A 19,059-nucleotide genomic window follows, 5' to 3' on the forward strand; every position below is an offset into this window, starting at 1 on the left:
TTACCTGTGCACACACATAATCACACACCCACATGTCCACACACATACATACACAGTCTCACGTGTACATGTGTGTATACACCTGCACACACATGCACATACACATGCCCTTGCACACACGCTCCTTCCTACACTAACACACTTCGTCTGCATTCCCAGGTTTTGGTCATGCCAAGTCCTGGGACATTGAAGTCAACAAATGAGAGACGTCCCAGCAGCGTCTGTGACAGTCTGGTCCTTGAGTCGCCAGCCTGGTTTCCTCTCATGGGATCCCTCAGAGCACCAGGCTCCCACAGAACACTTTCCCGAACCTTCTGCATCAAGAATGTTTCTATGCTGCAGGTGGTGCCCTCCCCATTAGCTGAGCCCGTGGGGGTGACGAGGCTGCGTCCTGAGTCACCTCTCACACGGGGCACGTCCCTCCCTTTAAGCTGCAGGGAAACTGCCAGCCAGCCTCCTGACGGGCCCAGAGCCCGCGGACCGGGGCCCCGACCGCCCGGCTCAGCCCGCACACCGGGACCTGCCAGCCCCCTGCCCCGGGCACCCGCACGTGCTGGCTAAGGGGAGGAGGGTAGGGATGGAGAGGTGGCCACCGTCCAGCCTCAGAGTTAAGTCACAGCGAAGGATGAAGTGTGCAGAGCAGAGCCTCACGGCAGGAGACCCCGGCAGTACCTCCAGCAGACAGCACGTTGCCAGGAGTCCATTCGGCAACCCAGCCACACCCGTCCTCTTGTGCTCACACGGGGAGACAAGAAAGCGCTGTCTTCTGTTGTTTTTCTCCCCAAGAACTTCTCTGAGCACTGACGAAACGTTGTGTGTGTCAAAGACTGGATCTGAGAAGCCATGACAAATCCTCCGTTAAGCGTGGTCCTGGGTGCTCGGCTCTGCGAGGGCGCTGCCCTGGGAACCAGCTCCGACTCACACATCTCTCCCCACCGTCAGAAAGGCAGCACAGCCTCCAGTGGTTTCAGCTTTGACCTTGCAGCTGAGGAAGGGAGGAGAGCTATGTCTGATGGTGTCCCCGTGGGCAAGCGCCCACACCCCGCCGTCTCAGACTGCAGGCACCAGGACCCCTCCACCGGCGTCACAGCCTCCGCTGGCTGGCATCTGTAACCAAACCACACGGGGAAATCAGTTCACCGTGAGCGTGGAGCAGGCCCCAGACCCGTGAAGTACTTAACGCAATAAATACTGTCGCTGGGAACTGTCGGCGTCCAGGCTCCTCGGGGCGGGAAGAGCAGCTGTTCCGCGGGTTCCCGGGCCCGGAGCTGCCCACGGGGCGGTGACCCCAGAAGTGCCACACTCCATCCTCACTCCAAGGGCAGCCGGGGGGCTTCACTCTGTCTCCCTGCTCCTCACTGTTGCCACAGGGGAGTTTTTAAAATTTAAATTAAAAGAATTTAACTGTAACCTAAGGGGCAGATAAAATCATCGCTAGGTATATTGAGGCGCTTTTCCTCCATAAGTCACCGAGAAGGGCCAGCACGGGCGTTGGGAATTCGAGCCCCACTGTGTCTTCAGGCAGGTTTCCCAGCTTCACCGCTGGGCTTCTGACCCTGCCTGGGGGAGCTGGGGAGCCGCGGGGGAGCTGGGGGAGCCGCGGGGGAGCTGGGGGAGCCTCAGGAGCTGGGGGCCTCAGACAGGAGCCCAGCCTGGTGGGGGGTGGGTGCCCTTGTCATGGGCTGAATCATAACCCCCCAACTTACAAGTTGAAGTCCTCACCCCCCAGCACCTCGGAATGTGACCGTATTTGGAGGTGGGATCTTTAAGGAGGTAATTCAGTTAAAATGAGGTCGTTGGGAGGGTCCTGGTCCACAATGGCTATGTCTGTATGAGAAGGGGAGCTGGGGACACAGATGCACGTGGAGGGACGACCACGAGGGACATAGGAAGAGACGGCCGTCTGCACGGCCAGGAGAAGGTCCTCAGGAGGGACCAGCCCTGCCACACCTGGGTGCCAGACGTCCAGCCTCCAGCCTGTGAGAGAGCACATGACTGTGGTTTGAGCCGCCTTGTCCGTGGTACTTGCTACCGCTGCCCCAGGAAACCCATCCAGCCCTCATCACTGTGTCCCGGGCAGCAAACATGAAGCTGGCGCACAGTGGGTGCTCAAGACAGACTGGAGCCGGGGTTGCCCAGCCAACACCAGGACAGCCTGCAGGCTGGTAGCCACCGCTGCTCTCTCTGGGACGCTGCTGGTCCCGGAAAGATGGGCCCTTCTAGCCCGTGGAGCCTCGTTAAAGGCCTTCCCCGGATGGAGGCATCGGTGCTGAGGGGCCCTAGGAGCTCGGATGGAGGCCTGAGGAGGCATCAGAACCTTCACCTCGCCCCAGGTGAGGCCTCGGGAAGGTTTCATCCCTTAGGACACATGGGACCCAAGCGGATGCGCTGAGAGGCAGCCCTTCGGAAGCACCCGGAAGTCACGGCCACGTCCACCCACGTCCACCAAGGCCTTCCCACCCCAGGACTCGGCCGCAGCCAAGGCAAGCCCGAGGGCAGTCGTGAACCCAGAACCGAACCTCGGCCCAGCTCCTCAGCTGCAGAGGGCGAGCAGGGCTCTGGCTGAAACACGGCAGTTCGGGGTGTTTTTGGAGGGGGCGCTGGGAGGTTCCTTCCTGCTCTTCCTGTGGTTTCCAAATTTTCCACGGCGACTGGCTTCACCCCTCTAAGTAGAATAAATAAATGTTATTTTATTTTTAAACGGGGCGTGGAAAAGGATGGCTGTCGAGGGAGTTCCGGTGCCTGAGGTGGGAGATGGGGGGGGGGCAAGCTCCTCCTGCGCCCGCAAGTCCCCGCACGCCAGCCCAGGGCCTCGCGCCCCCCACGGCTCTCCACGACCTGAGCTCCAAATCCTGGCCCCGTCGTCTCTGTCCCAGGCTTGCCCAGGGTTCGGGGACCCAAACGGCATGTCCTCAACTTTCACGTTCATAAGTGGGAAAAAGCCCTTCCCCAGACTCTGTGCCTGCTCCTTCTTTTGAAGACACTTGGTGCCCTCCCGCCTGGCTAGTCCCTGCCCCAAAGCTGGGCCTTCCTCGTGACCGCGGACGAGCAGGGCAGGCCTGGCCTCTGCCCCAGGCGCCACCCGGCCCCCTCCTCCCTGCCCCGCTCCCGCCCGTCCTGAAATGTGTCTTGGTGGCACTCTGGATGTCAGGTGCCTCAGAGCTCAGGGTCAGTGGGGAGGCCAGGGGAGAGGGCTGTGGGGAAGCCAGGAGTTTGTGCACTGCCTGTGACCCACTGGTTACCCTGGGGACCCGCAGAAGGAGGCAGAAGTCACCTCCTGAAAGGCCAGTGGGCATGAAGGGGAGGGGGGAGCCGTCCAGACAGGTGGGCCGGCTGGGCTGGGAGCTGCAGCCTCCGCTGTGTGATTCCTAGAGGAGGCGGCCCCGAGTCCTGCTGGATGATAAACACAGTGAGCCAGGCAGAGATCTGAGGGGACAGCATGACAGAGGGGACAGCGTGACAGAGGCCCCAAGGCCGGGAGGAGCCAGTGGGCTTGGCAGCCCAGGGGTGTGGGGAGAGGGCCACCTGCTGCGGCGGCGAGGTAGGGGCCGGGGCCGCAGATGCGCCGGGGCGTGTGCGGATGGCCAGGCCCGGCCAGGAGTGCAGGCTGGAGGCCAGGGAGAGGTGGAGGTGGGGTCTGAGGGACCGTTTAGGCAGCTGTCCAGCTGGACTTGGTGGTCAGTTGCGAGAACGAGGGGGTGGGAGGTCACGTCCGGCTGCGAGCACCACGGAGCGGACTCAAGGCTGCCCAGGCCCGGCGGTCCGTCAGGCCTCCCGGCTCTGACACCGCCGCAGGGGGCCCGACGCCGGGCCGGCCCCACGGGACGATCCAACAGCCCCGAAGTTGACCTGGGGAGCCTCGCACTGTGTAGAAAGCTCAGAGCCCTGCAAAAGGGTGTTCCCCGGACCCCACGCACCCTGGGGGCCACCCTGGTCACAGCTCAGACGTTTACCAATCGAAGGAATGAATTTGGGGTTGTGATCCCTAACCTGGAGAATCACACAGAGAAGTCATACTGCAAACTGCACGTGTGCGCATGTGCGTGTGTGCGTGTGTGTGTGCGTGTGCTTGGGGTGGGACAGGGATGCTCTGCTCTCGCAGATATGTGTACTTTTGTGGGTGTGTATTTGCGCACATCTGTGAACATACATGCATCTTTTACTCACCGAGCCTCATTCCCAGCTGAGAGAAGGGACGTTCAAGAGTTGAAAAGATGTGCAAATCAAACCCACAATGAGGAACCGCATCACCCCCGTCAGAGTGGCCGTCATTCAAAAGCCCACAGACGATAAGTGCTGGAGAGGCTGCGGGGAAAAGGGAGCCCTCCTGCCCTGCTGGTGGGGATGGAAACTGGTGCAGCCACTGTTGGGGACAGTATGGAGATCCCTTGAAAAACTAAAAACAGGCTGACCATAGGATCCAGCAATCCCACTCCTGGGCATCTATCTGGAGGAAACTCTAATTCAAAAAAGACACCTGCACCCCAGTGCTCACAGCAGCACTGCATACAACAGCCAAGACATGGGAACAACCCAGATGTCCATCCACAGATGTCTGGGTAAAGAAGTTATGGTATGGAGTTTAGAATTAATATACAATGAAATGTTACTCAGCGATAAAAAAGAATGAAATGATGCCATTTGCAGCAACATGGATGGACCTAGAGAGTATCGTACTGCATGAAGTAAGTCAGGCAGAGACAAATATCATATGATGTCACCCATATGTGGAATCTAAAAAAAGATACAAATGAATTTATTTACAAAACAGACTCACAGACATAGAAAACAACTCATGGTCACCAAAGGGGAAAGGGATAGGAAGGCGTAAACTGGGAGCTCAGGGTTAGCAGGTGCACACTACTGTACATAAAATAGACAAACGACAAGGTCCTACTGTGCAGCACAGGGAACTGTAGTCAGAATCTTGTAATAACCTGCGATGGAAAAGAACACGAGGAGGAATATATGTGTGTGTATAACGAATCACGTGCTGTGCCCCAGAAACCCACACACATTGCAAATCAATACTTCAATAAAAGAAAACCAGAATCCTCAAAAAAAAAAAAAGATGAAAAGAGGGCAAGTATTCAGCCTCGGCACGGCTTTCAGACCTGGCGGTGAACGGGATAAAAACAAGAACACTTGGGCTTCGTTAAGGAACAAAGGGACGGGTGCGAGGGAGGGCAGCGGGGGAGGGCACGACCCTCGCGGGGCGGCGAGCCATGCGTCTGCACCTGCAGTATCCCACGCGTGTTCATAGCAATGAGAAATCTGGACTCATTTCTGCTGTTTTCCTTAAAAGTTATTTTACGAAAAAATTCAAAATGTGTTGGACACGCCAATTTAAATGTAAAAGAAGCAGCTGGCCAGCGGCCATGGCCGGCTGACCCGCCTGCCCGTTGTGCTGTGGGTGCCCAGAGGCACCTGCCCCCTCAGTGGCCCAGGTGTGTCCCACGGATGCTAATCGACCGGAAGCGGCAGCAGGCCGCGGAGCACAGCTCCTGCCGAGGTGGGAACGCCCGCTGGCCACACGGGCAAGGCTGCCGGCCAGCCTGATGCACACACGGTGCCGGGCACGGTTTACTGACTGGGAAGGAACCAGGCAGAAATGCTCAGCGGTTTCTGTATCTCCCGCTCCCCTCGGACAAGCTCATCCATCCTGAATGGAAACACCTGGAGGCTTCCAGAAGCCCGAGCCAGGCTCCTCCAACGGCAGCCCCTCCACTGACGGACGGGCAAGGCTGCCCCTTCCCTCCTGCGCGGGGCCCGCGTCCGCCCTCAGGATGGGAGGTCGTCCAGAGCCCGCCCGCTCTGCAAACAACCTGGCAGGACTGGGCTTTGACCATACCGGGTTTCCCGGCTCACGGGTGCTGCGGGCTGCTCGCCTTCCGTACTAGTGTCCGAGGGCAGGCCTGGCGAAGTACCGCAAGCCTGCTGGCTTAAAACAGCAGGACTCCATTCCCTTTCAGGTCTGGGGCCAGCAGTCCAACATCAAGATGCTGTCAGGGCCAGGCTCCCTCCGAAGACTCTAGGGGAGGATCCCTCCTGCCTCTTCCCAGTTCTGGGGCTACAGCAGTCCTGTGTTCCTGGCCTGTGGCGACATCACCCCAATTTCTGCCTCCATGGTGACACAGCCTCCCCTGTCTCTGTGTCCGAATTTCCTTCTTCTGCTAAGACACCAGCCATGGGGTGAGGGCCCAGCCTGCTCCAGAGTGACCTCGCCTTGACTTACCACGTCCACGCAGACCCTATTTCCAAATAAGGGCACACTCACAGGTACCAGTGGTTATGATCTCTTTGAGGGGACGCAGTCCCACCCCTGACACCCTCACAGTCTTTGCTTTCCCATCTGTCAGTTTCCACCTCTCTGGGGGGTTGTGAGGTTTCGCTATAATGGCACGTGCCCAGCGTCCTGCACGACATCCAGCACTTGGCCCTCCACCACCGGCAGGGCCCTCAGGAGCCCTCCTCCGTGTCCCGGTGGGCCACGCGTCCCTGCAGGAGGCCAGCAGTGGCGCGTGTCCCCTGCCCTGGGCGGGGGGGTGGCTCTGTTTGGGGCTGTTTCCTCCTGGTCAGTCTTCCTCAGATGAGCCAGGATCTGACATAGGCAGGAGGCAGGTCCCCAAGAGCAAAGGAGAAAGGCGGACTCGGGTCCAAGCAGATGGAGGGAGGGCCAGCGGGGCCTCTCTGCAAGGACTGGACACTGAGCGCAGAGTGACTCAGACGGGGAGGCCTGAGGACAGGACAGAGGACAAGACTGATCTGGACAGAAGAATCCAGGAAAACAAAGTGTGACCCCCTGCTTGGTCAAACTTAGACCTGAAATGTGGCCTTCAACCACTGGGGTATGGATGGAGAGTGTATCTGTTAGTTCTTGCCAGGTAACAAATCACCCTAAACCTTAGTGACTTGAAACAACCATGTTCATTCCTTCCCAGGGCTCTGTGGGCCGACTGGGCAGGACTGTCAGTCTGGCCCCGCTCGGCTGCAGCTGCTTGGTCTGAACAGCCTCAACCACACATCTGGCAGGGTTTGGTGGCAGCTGGAGATGCAGCCACGCAGGTCCATCACCCTATGGCAGGTTAATAAAATGTGGCTCGTTGATGCGGTGGGAAAGTGGTCCCAGCAGCAAGAACATGTGAGCCCCTCAGGGCCCATGCACTTTTCCCTGTCTCCTCAAGCACCACCGTGATCGTGTCCCAGTGGCCACAGCAAGTCACCTGTTCAAGCCCAGATCTGAGGGGTGGAAAAGCAGACCCCACTTCAGGACAAAGAATCAGAGCATGGACGTTTCTGCCGTCTACCGGCGCGAGGACGGCCGTGATGGAAAACACAGCTGGCAGCCGGCTCTGGTCTCTTCCGGCTGCCCGTTTAACCTCCTCTACCACCAGGCCCCCCACCCTGTTTTCTCCAGCCCTCCCAGGAGTGACGATTTCAGGTGTGAAGACACTGGCAAACCCTATGAATTGCAGCTGAGACTTTATCTTCACCTCCCGACGCGGCGATCTAGGACTCCTGTTGATGGGGTTCGACTTGTAAAGCTCTTGAAAGCTTCCGGGTGGGCCGTGGAGCCATGGCCCCACGAGACCGCGGGCTCCCGCCAGCGCTGACTGGGTCTGCCTGTCCCGACCTCGGGAAGTCAGGTAAGCATCACGCAGCTTCCCAAGCCTGTGAGAAGGCAAAAGACGAGTTCCTTACGTCTGGCATTCTTTTGCCTCACCAGATTTTGCACATGGTTATTTTCTGTACTGAGCCATCAGCAGTACCTAATCAAAGGGTAAAGAAATTTTAGATGTGAACCTGGCAGCAAAAGCAGGTAATGAAGGGATTCTTAAAAATGAGTGCAAGCTTTTATCCTGAGCCCCTAAATGCTCAAAGAAAGTGTCCTATTTGGCCTTTCAAATGCTGGGAAGGCAGGCTCTGTCTGTTTCTCTGAGGAGTTCAAAGGCAATTTGGAGTTTTCAGGCCACTGTCAGGCAAGGGGATAACAGCATCTTACAAAGGGGAGAAACTTCAAAGAAACCAGGGCGCACGCATAGGATGCAACACGCTGCAGCCAAAACAATCGTGTGCTTCCAGGCACTTAATTTTATTGGAAAACGTTCATTAAATAATGTTAGATTGGACACTAACTACACATATTTCACAGAAGGTAATTTCTGCGTGAAATTACAAGCCACGTTTACCCAGCACTTTCTCCTCATTTCCTACAATGAAATTGTATCGCTTGTTCATCAGAACATAGCCATGAACAATTACTATATTTCAATGCGGCAGAGTGGCCAAAATAAGTGCCACCACTGGCTGAGGCTCAGAGGAGGGACAGGTGGCAGGTGAGAAGTTGGGAATGTGAACCACAACCCTGCACGCTGCACGGAGCTGGTCCAACAGATGCATCCCTAAGCCTCCAAGCAGGCGCTATTGGCTTGATTGGTTTCATTGTCTTAGAAACCCCACCCCCACGAAGTTAAAAGCAGTCACACTCCTGGGTCCCCAGTATTCCCCCCTGGAGACCAGGGGTGCTCAGGAGCCCTGGTGGTCCCTGCTGGGACTGCGGACATCCGCTCATCAGGGCTCCCTGAATGAGACTGTGATTAGGAGCAGGTGTTCAGGGCTTAACTCGATTGGGAATGGCTGGTGCATAATTAGGTGTTTAACTACCCAGAATCAATCATGAAACTTGAACGGAGTGAGGGAAGCGTGGCGTTTGTGGGAGTAAGCCTGGGGGTTGAATTTGTTCATTAGATAACTGCCTTATATTTTCATTCTCTCGGGCACCATGGAAGTCTAACCTTGCCCATGAACCTGTGAGCTTCCCCTGCACCTCCCTGATACGGGCCAATGTGTCAGCCCCGACAGTGCACCAGGGGCCTCTCTGTTGGGCCACATTAGCAAATGAGTTAGAACTGCAGGGAAAAAAAGCCAATAAGCATTAGGAAGCTTTTTTAAAAAAATCTTATTCTCTTAAGCTAATTTCTGACAAGTGAGCTGCCCTCACTGGTATCTGAGAGACGTGGGCTGGGTGAGGACGGCCACGAGGAAACGCAGGGAGGTAAATTCTCCGCCCAGCCTGTGTGGACACGGAGGCGGCGTGCTCAGGGAGGCTGGATGCGCATGTGAGGGCATGGGTGGGCGGGTGGGTGAGCAATTAAAAGGCAGGCACTTGGACTGTTATTCACGAGCCGACCTGGTAGGATGGTCGGGTTTGCTGCTCAAGTTTTCAGCTTGAAGAGTTACCAGCATTGCATTAAAACTGACTTACGGGAAAATCATAAGAGGGAATGAGAATTGAAATGTGTGGGTCTCCCCCCACATGTCAGGCCACTCATTTCTGATAGGATTTCATAAAAGCCTCTGGGGAAAAGCTTGCGGTATTTTCTTGATCCGCTGTGACCAGCTGCTGTCCACCATTTCTGCTAAATAGATTCTCCATGTGTTTGTCTTTAGGAAAAATACATCAGCTTTTGTTCCAAAACAAAAGGGTATAGAAAAGGCACATGTGATTGCAGAGAGATGAAAAGGGTGTTTTCTCTTGCTCGTAAAGTGTCATCTCAGCAGCAAAAGCAGCTCTTGCCGCTGCAGGCACTTCTAGCAGAAATGCAGCGTCCTCTGCCTCCGCTCAGGCCACCACGCCCCCCACCACCATCCTTACACAGCTGTCGCCGGCCGGCTGGTGAATGAGGGGCCGGCGGGGTCAAGCATCCCCTGGGGAGAGGGCTGAGATAATGCAAACCCATGAGGTCCACGCTTTATTTATTAGCGATGACGTCCTCGCTAACCGCAACCTGGCCAGCGAGGCACGGTCTATCACCAGCTCTGCCCACAGGGAGGATGAGCAAAGAGTCCTTCCTCCCAGTGAAACTGATCGTTTCCAACAAGCACTGCCTCCTGGGGAGCTGGAGGGAGCCCCCGACTCAAGGTGAGTCACCTGGCGCTGGTGCTTCCTGGCACAGCACCGTAGCCTCTTGGGGCCTCCACGATCCTGGGACTCCAGTGGGATCTCCTGTGGTTCCTTTAAATTTCACACAAGGAGAGTGGATGCTGACTCAGGTGCAGGAGACCCTTGTCATCACGGCGGGGGGCTCAGTGACCCTCCGTCCACAGGCTGCATCCAAAACCCCCAGGACATTTCCCATCTCACAGGCTGCCCCTACCGTGTCCAAATCTTGGGGAGCATCATTTAAAGCCAACAAGTGAACTGGTTTCTCTGCGGTGAGCCTCGTCCGGCCCATACTTCCCCGCTCCAGTCTGCTCCGGCCGGGATCGCTGAGGGCTGGGCTGAATCATCAGGTGCGTGGAGAGGCCAAGGGAAGTGGTCTGCCTTCCGGTGAGAGTTCTCCCAGCCCTGGGGTGCTCAGGAAACATGTGGTCTCAGGAAATTAGCTTCTCTTTTGCTCATGTTACAACGAAGAAAAATGATTTTTTTTAAGTTAAACTTTTTATTTTGGGATAATTGTAGGTTCTCAGGCAGTTGTAAGAAAGAACAGGAAGGAGTCCCGTACAGACTTCACCCCGATTCCCCCAGAGGGAACATCTTGCACAACCCTGATACCATATCCCCCCGGGATGCGGACGGATGCCGTGCAGACGCAGAAAATTCCATCCCCACCGGGACCCCTGCTGCCTTTTTCAGCCTTGCCGTCTTTCCTCCCACCCCACCCCCTCCTCGGCCCCTGCGATCACTAGTCTACCCTCTGTCCCTGTAACGGTGCCCTTTCGTGAACGGTCTGTAAACGGAACCACACAGTATTCTACCTTTGGCTTATTGAACTCGGCACCAGTCTCCGGAAGTTCATCCCGGTCCTTGTGTACGTCTGGCACTTGTTCCTTTTCATGGCTGAGTAGTGTTCCATGGTTGGATGGATCACAGTTTGTTTAAATGTTCACCAGTTGAAGGGCATCTGGGCTGCTCCCAGTCTGGGGGCTGCTGCACACAAAGCTGCTGTAGAAGTTCAGTAGCAGCCGTTGCATGCATATGGCTTCTCATCTTTCTGGGATGAACGCCAGCAGTGCAATCACTCGGTCCTAGGGCAGGTATGCGTCTGATTCATAGGCAACAGTCAAACCACTTTCCAGAATGACCACACCACTTTACTCTCCCACCAGCAATGTCCAAGGGCCCAGTGTCTCCACACTTTCTCTAGCATATGGTGTTTGTTGTCGGTGTTTATTTTGGACATTCTGACAGGGGTGCTGTGAGAGCCCACTGCGGTTCTAATTCACATGTCTGTGATGGCCAGGATGTGGGATGTCTGAAAAGATGTGTTCTGCATATGCTCACTGGCAAGACGCACCCTCGTGTCTTTTGCCCGCTTCCAAATCTGTCTGTGGAGGGGTTATTGTTTTTCTGTTTTCACTGCTGAGTTTTGGAAATTCTCTGTGTAGTCCGGGTGCCAGACCTCTGTCAGATGTGCAGTTTGCAAACACCGTCTCCCAGTCTGTAGCTCGTCCTTTCATCTTCTTCACAGCATCTCTCACAGAGCAAACATTGTTAATTTTGATGGAGTCCGATGTATCCGCTTTCCTTTCACCAGTCTTGCTTTTGACATCCAATCTAAGAGCTCTCTGCCTGGCCCTAGATCCTGAAGGTTTTCTTCCAATGCTTTTCTAAAAGTCATATAGTTTTACATTTTAATCTATGGTCCATTTTGAGTTGACTTTTATAGGCAGTGTGAGATTTAAGTTGAAGTTCAGTTTTTTGGTCCCTGGATGTCCAGTTGCTCCAGCACCATTTGTTGACAAACTCTCCCAAAGCTCTCCTTCATCCATTAAATTGCTTTTGCATCTTTGTCAAAAATCAGTTGGGCACATGTGTGTGGGTCTGTTTCTGGGTTCTCTGTTCTGTTCCATCAATCTCTGTGTCCATCCCTCCACCAGTGTCACAGTCTCGATTGCTGTAACTATATAATAAGCCTTAAAGTCAGATCCCGTGGGGCCTCTCATTTTAGCTTCTTTTTCTAAATTATTTAGACGGTTTTTCACCTTCCCATATAAAGTTTTCTGTATCTATAAAATATTGCTGGGATTTTGATAGGAACTGCATTAAGCATGTATTTCAATTTGGGAAGAACTGACATCTTGAGCCTTCCAATCCATGAATATGGTCTGTCTCTCCATTTACGTAGACCTTTATTTCTCTGACCAGGATTTTATACTTCTCAGCATACGGGTCCTATTTTGTTAGAGTTAGACCTAAGCATTCTTTGTTTTGTTTTGAGTGATTGTAAAGGGTATTTTTAATTTCAGTGTCCATGTATTCACCTCTAGTCTATAGAAATACAATTGATTTTGTACGTTTATCTTGTATTTTGTGACCTTAGTTACTAACTCATTTACTAGGTCCAGGAGGTTTTGTTTTTGTAGATTCCTTGAGATTTTCCAAGGAATCATGTCATCAACTAGCAGGGACAGCTTGCCTCATCCTTGCTGAACTGTGTGCCTTTTATTTCCTTCTCTCGCCTTACTGCGTTGTCTGGAATGCCCAGCACCACGCTGAGGAAGAGTGGCGAGAGTGGACATCCTTGCCTTAGTCCTGATCTCAGAGGGAAAGCGTTCAGTCTTTCATCATTAAGTACAATTTTTGCAGACGTACTTTATTAGCTTGAGGAAATTGTCCTCCATTCCTGTTTTTCCGAGAGCTTCTGTCATACATGGATGTTGTATTTTGTCACGTGCTTTTTCTGCATTGATTGATATGATCATGTGATTTTTTCTTCTTTAGCCTGTTAAAATGAAGTAAATTGGTTTTTGAATACTGAACTAGCCTTGCAAACCTGGAATAAACTCCACTTTGTCACAGTGACTAATTCTTTTTATATATGCTGAATTCTATTCGATATTTGCATAGATGGTGGGGATATTGGTCTGTAGGTTCCCCCTTTTTGCACTGTCTATCTGGTTTTGGTATCAGGGTGACATCTGCTTCATAAAATGAACTGGGAAGTGCTTCCTTCTCTTCTGTTTTCTGCAAGAGATTGTGTAAAATTGGTGTTAATTCTTTTCAAAACCCTGGAAGAATGCTCCAGTGAAAACATCTAGGTCAGAGAACTTCCTGGAGGCGGGGGGAGTGTTTTAATTATTGATTCAATCTCTTTAATAGTTACAGAGCTATTTAAATTGTGTTTCACCATTGGTGACTTTGCTAGGTTGTGCTTTTCAAGGAATTGGTCAGTTTCATTCAAGCTGTAAAACTTATTTGTGTAGAATTGTTTGACTTGTTCCCCATCACCCCTTTGACGTCTGCAGGCTCTGTAAGCTAACAGTCCCTCTTTCACTCCTGATTTTGGTAATTTATATATTCTCTCTTCAGTTTATTGATCTTTTGAAAGAACCAGCTCTTTGTTTCATTAAACTTCTTATAATTTTTTATTTTAAATTTCATTGATTTCTTTTCTTATCTGTTATTTCCTTCCCTCTGCTTGCTTTGGATTTATTTTGCTCGTCTTTGTGTTGAGGGTGAAGCCTAGATTACGGATTGGAAATTCTGCCTCTCTCCTAATAGAAGCGTTTAGTGCTGTGCATTTCCCTCTCGGCCCTGCTTTAGCTGTCTTACAGCTACATTTGATATGTTGTATTTTCATTTTCATTCAGTCCAATGTATTTTTAATTCCCCTTGAAATTTCCTCTTTGACCCCAGATTACTTGGCAGTGTGCTGACTAGTCCCCATCATCCATGGACTCGCCGCTAGCTTTCTGCTTTTGATGTCTAGCCTGATTGCACTGTGTTCAGAGACCACAGTCAGCATGATTTCAATCCTTTTTAATTGGCTGAGGTTTGATTTAAGGTTCGTGGCGACATCTATCTTGACGTGTTCCACGGACATACGAAAAGCATGTGTGCTGTGCTGTCACTGCCGGAGTGTTCCGTGAGTGCTGGTTCCATCCAGCTGGTTCGGGTATTGTTGAGTTCTGCCATATCCTTGCACGTTTTATGTGTGGACACAGATTGGCTGCACTCCCCCACCGGGGGCCCCGCCCCTGCTGCTCCCCGCCTTGCAGCCACTCTCTCTGGACCCCAGAAACAGTTTGCTCTCACCCCGCCTCCTAGCCTCAGGGCTGCCACCCCTGCCTGTTCTCACAAGCACTAGAACACTGAGTTCTCTCAGTCCACCCGCAGCTCTGTAACTTTCCTCAATGACCCAATTTTCTGCACCATCTGTTTCCTGCTGTGACCTCATCATGTGACATATAACCCAGAGGACGCTGGCATTACCCAGGACTCCTGCAGTGGAAACTCCCCTGAAAATGATCTCACAGAGCGAATTAACTAGGTTCAGGCTGCAATTAAATGCATAGTAGAGACTTCTATCTCCACTTAGAATGTAGAAAGCTGTCAGGCTCATGAAGATAAAAGTGAGATAATCCTCAAAACCGCAGAGAGATGAGCCAAAAAGGAACAAAGTAAAACAAATTTCAAAAAGGAAAAAGCCTTTCAAGGAGAGAGAGCACATGAACTGTTGCATCTTCGACAGGACACAGAAGAAAGAAGTAACCACCATAAGGATTCTGAAGAATTTCAAGAAATTCTTAAAGGCTAGTTCATGTGACAGCTGGAAAGAACTGGGAGGCCCATGTGTGAGGGGAGTCTGCACTCACTCTCAAGCCCTCCCACGGGTCACCACCGACTGCTCGCAAGAAAGATCAGGAACAAAGCAGGAGACCAGAGAGAGCCATCTGGTGACACAGGTGTGCATGAAGTGAGCAGTGGGTCCTGGGCAGGTACAAGCCCCACGTGGTTCCCAGAGTCTTTTATAAGCAAAAGACTTGGGCTGCTGGGGAAGGTCTAGCTCAGAGGTAGAGTGCATGCCTAGCGTGCATGAGGTCCCAGGTCCAATCCCTAGTACCTCCACCAAAGGTGATAAATAAACAAGCCTAATCATCTTCCCCCAACAAGAAAATATTTTTAAAAAAGACCTAGGATGTTGGAGGAGGGGCATCAAACCATCGTGTCCCTGGGGCATAAGCATAGATCCAGGGTCCTGGGGAGGGATAAGAGCTTGGAGAGGGACCGCTCTACGGGGCAGGCCTGTAGGGACAGCCGAAGGCTAAGGCGGTGTCGGGACCCTGAGCAGGGCCCTCCAGCACTGCAGCCCCCTCCCAACAACGAGGCAGCCACAGCCCACGGCTGGAGGAATCTGAAGTCCGAGGCACTGAAATGGCCATGGCAGCAACAAACCCACCCCAGCCGGACTCCCGCCCGCATGGCCCAGTCCCCCACACCGCGGCCGCAGGAGGCGAGCCGCACTGACCGCCAGGCCCGGGAAGTTCTGGCCCCCGTCCTGCTGGTTGCTGAGAAAGCAGCACGGAAATCTCCGGCTGTAATTGTGCTTTATTTCAACATTCAGGTCTTTCAGGTCTTTCTCTGCGCATTTTGAAGGTCTGTTGTCAGGACACACACATTTAGGACAGTGATGTCTTCTTGATAGCCTGGCCCCTTCACCTGGATGTAATGTCCCTGTCTATCCCTGGTAACAGTCCTTGTACTAAATTCGGCTTTCAAGGGGTGGGTGTAGCTCAGGGGCAGAATGCATGCCTAGCATGCGTGAGGTCCTGGGTTCAATCCCCGGCACCTCCATTAAATAAATAAATAAATCTAATTTTAAAAAATAAATAAAAATAAAATTGACTTTGACACTCCAGCTTTTTTTTCACTTGTTTTTGTACAATATATCTTTTTCCATCCTTTACTTTGTCTTCATATTTAAAGTGGCTTCTTTTAGACAGCATATAGAGAATAGCATTTGTAACACATGAAACAATTTCGGGGGTTTTTGTTTGTTTTATTAAAGTATAGTCAGTTTACAATGTTGTGTCAGTTTCTAGCGTTTCAGTCATACATATATTTGTTTTCATATTCTTTTTCATTATAGATTATTACAAGATATTGAACATAGTTCCCTGTGCTATATGGAAGAAACTTGTTGTTTATCTATTTTATATATAGTAGTTAGTATCTGCAAATCTCGAACTCCCAGTTCATCCCTTCCCACCCCCTTTCCCCTCCAGTAACCATAAGTTTGTTTTCTACATCTGTGAGTCTGTTTCTGTTTTGTAAAGAATATTTGTTAAAGAAGCAGAAATTTTTAAAAAGCGAACAAAAATTTTAGATATATTTGTTATGATTCATCGAAATTATAAAAGTTAATGTAATGATTATGTAGTAGGCAGATACAGCTGAAGAGAGAATTAGTGAACTGGAGGCTAGATCTGTAGCACAGACAGATAAAGCTTGAAAAATATTAACAAAAACTTTAGACAAGGAAGACAGAATGAGAAGCTCTAGTACACATTTTATATTTTATAAGAAGGAGCGAATAGAGGGCATGGGAGGGGCAATATTCAAAGATAAGAGAATTTTCCAGACTTAGGGGAAAAAATCCTACAAAACTGTGCTTTTGTTGGATATTGCATTTGGCAGTTAGTATTATATAAAGAGTGTCTTAAAGATGGTAGAGGCTTATTTTCTGTGATGTTAAGAAGTCTGGAAACTGGCAGTTGTAGGTCAACTGTGAATTCCGCCTCCTGCCAGTCTCACAGCTCCTCAAGGACCAGGAGGGTCTCTGAAATGCAATCATCAAGGTGGACACCACCCCCCAGTTTCCCAGGAGGAGACGGGCACACTCCAGCAGGCACCCAGCTCCAAGTCACAAACCCTACCTCCAGTCATGAAGGCACAAGAAATTGAGCAATTTCATCTTGGAAACATGAACATGGTAGATTGGAGTTACTTAGCCACATGCAAGCGGAAGATTCCTTTCCATCCTTGCAGTCTCTGTAGCAGATTGCCTGGGAAGCACATCCCATTCTAGCTAAACGTGTGTTCACTAATAAAAGTGTTTTCTTTTTCTTCTACCTTTATGGAGATGTTTTCTGGATTGGGAGGAAATTTCGTCTTGCATTCTATTTCCCCAACACAGTCTGGGGCTAGAAAGGCAGCTGCCCCATCAACCAGGGCTTCAGGTTCTTCTGTGCTTCTGCTCTACCAAAAGACATAGGATCATGGAAATAAATGAAACCCACTCAAATAAGAAAGTAAAGACTATTTCTTCAGAGCTGGCGGCAGCAAGGGGGTCATAGACTCCCAGGCAGGCAGAAGTGGGGGAAAGCTTCACAGGGGAAAAACAGGAAGGCTGCAGGTGTGCCCTGGTAGAGGCTGTTGATGGGGGAAACTGTCGCTGGGCTTACAGCAGGCTGGCTGTAAGCTAAGGCATTGGTTTTCTGGACAGCTTTCAACATTTGGTGGGTCAGTCTATTTTTATGTATGATCTGGTCATCGTCTGTTTGTACCTTCAGCCTTTTAGCAGTCATCATTAAGGTCACCTCATGGTCCCAACATGGCCACAGTAGATCCAGCCATTGTGACCACATTCCAGCAGAAAGAAAATAAGCAGAAGGGCAAAGAGCATGCCTCCCAGGTGAGTCCCTTCACAATGTTCCTCCCAAATACATCTGCTTGGCTCTCCTCAATCCTCCCTACGTCCAGGGAGGCAGGGAAATGATTGTTTACTGGGCACAAGGGTTCTCCCCCAAAAGGAGACCTTCTGTTAAAGGAAAAATGGAGAATGGTTTCAGAACAGGCAACTAGCAACCTCTTTTACACCTTCAGATTGAAAAAAATGGAAGCATAAATCCATCTAAAAATACATTTATGAAAAATGCATCACTGAATATAGTCTTAATTTATTCTCCTTTACGGAATATTTGTTTTATGAAAGTTACTTCATTTTAATGAAGAGCTGGTTGATCAGAAGTCTTCATAGTCAAGGTTACAGGCTTAAAGCGGCCTCCACAGTGCCTTCTCAAAAGCCCCCTCTCCATGTTCCCCCATCTCCAGGCCGCTGAGGCAGAGACAGAACAGCCCAGACACCCTAATGTGAACACAAATCGAAAACTGCTCAACTAAAACAAACTAGTTCAAAGAAACAACAAATTCAGGGAATTGGTCTTTTGGTAAATTGGCTCTTCAGAGAACTAGGTCTGAGCAATTGCCAGAGTGCAAGGAGCGAGTTCGGGCAAAAGAGCCCGTCATGATGGTTGGGGGAGGGGGAGGGCCTGTCACAACTCCTGGGGGCTTTCCTGCGGCTGGGAGGGTCCTTCGCACCCTCAGGAAAGGTCCCAGGCTGGCAGGTTGACTCCACTGCACAGCAATCGCCCTCTCTGAAGGGTGTGATTCATGTCCTCTGGAAACGAGGAGAGGAAAGTCAGGCTGAGAACTCCGTGAGTGCAGGAGACCAAGTTCTGAAGAAATGCAAGGAAACGGGTCCTTAGCACGTCTGAACCGAGTGTGGCCCCTGGGCAGCCGGGGGGCAGAAGGCGTCTCACTGGGGAAAACACTCTCATGGAGGGAAGCGGCCAGAACAGGGCGCTTCACAGCCTTCTCGGCAGCCCCCCGGCAGGCAGCCTCCCCTCCAGCGCATCCACATGTCTTAGGAAATGAGAGCACCCATTACATGCATGTCCCTCCCCTGCAAAAGGTCCGGATGCTGCAAGCACACGTGCACACGCACACACACACACACGTGTGCCCAACGGCAGGCGCACACGCACACGCACACATGCACTCCACTTGCCCTTCCTTCCCCAGGGTTTTACATCTTCTCAGCCGCAAGGAATTGATTAGAAGGAGCTTTCGGGGTTTGCTGTGTGATGTGCTCTGCCCGCTCCTTGGCCTGCAGCCCCCGCTTGCTGAGGGCCATCCCCACCCGACTCAGGGAACACGCTGGATCCTCCTGCCACCAGTGTCCCATAGAAAGAACTTTTTTAATTCCTCCATCAGAACTTCATTTTTTTTTCCATTAAGGAAGTGTCCATCATGAAAATGCAAAATGGCGAGGAGGTGATTTCCAACCTACAAAGGGAAAAACAGAATGCCTTCTCTTCCCTCTGCGAGATGGAAAAGCGGACAAGCTCAGGGCTGGGAGGGGAGGTCTTGCCCGGTCCTGCTTTGGTGGGAGAGGTGGAGGCAAGGATACTCAGAAGGCAGAACAAAACACTGTTGGATTGGAAGCTTTTTAAGGGTAAAAAGAACGTTGAGGAATTGATTCGTCACTGACAGTT

The sequence above is a fragment of the Vicugna pacos genome, chromosome 1 (genome assembly GCF_048564905.1).
Source record: "Vicugna pacos chromosome 1, VicPac4, whole genome shotgun sequence".
Classification (NCBI taxonomy): domain Eukaryota; kingdom Metazoa; phylum Chordata; class Mammalia; order Artiodactyla; family Camelidae; genus Vicugna; species Vicugna pacos.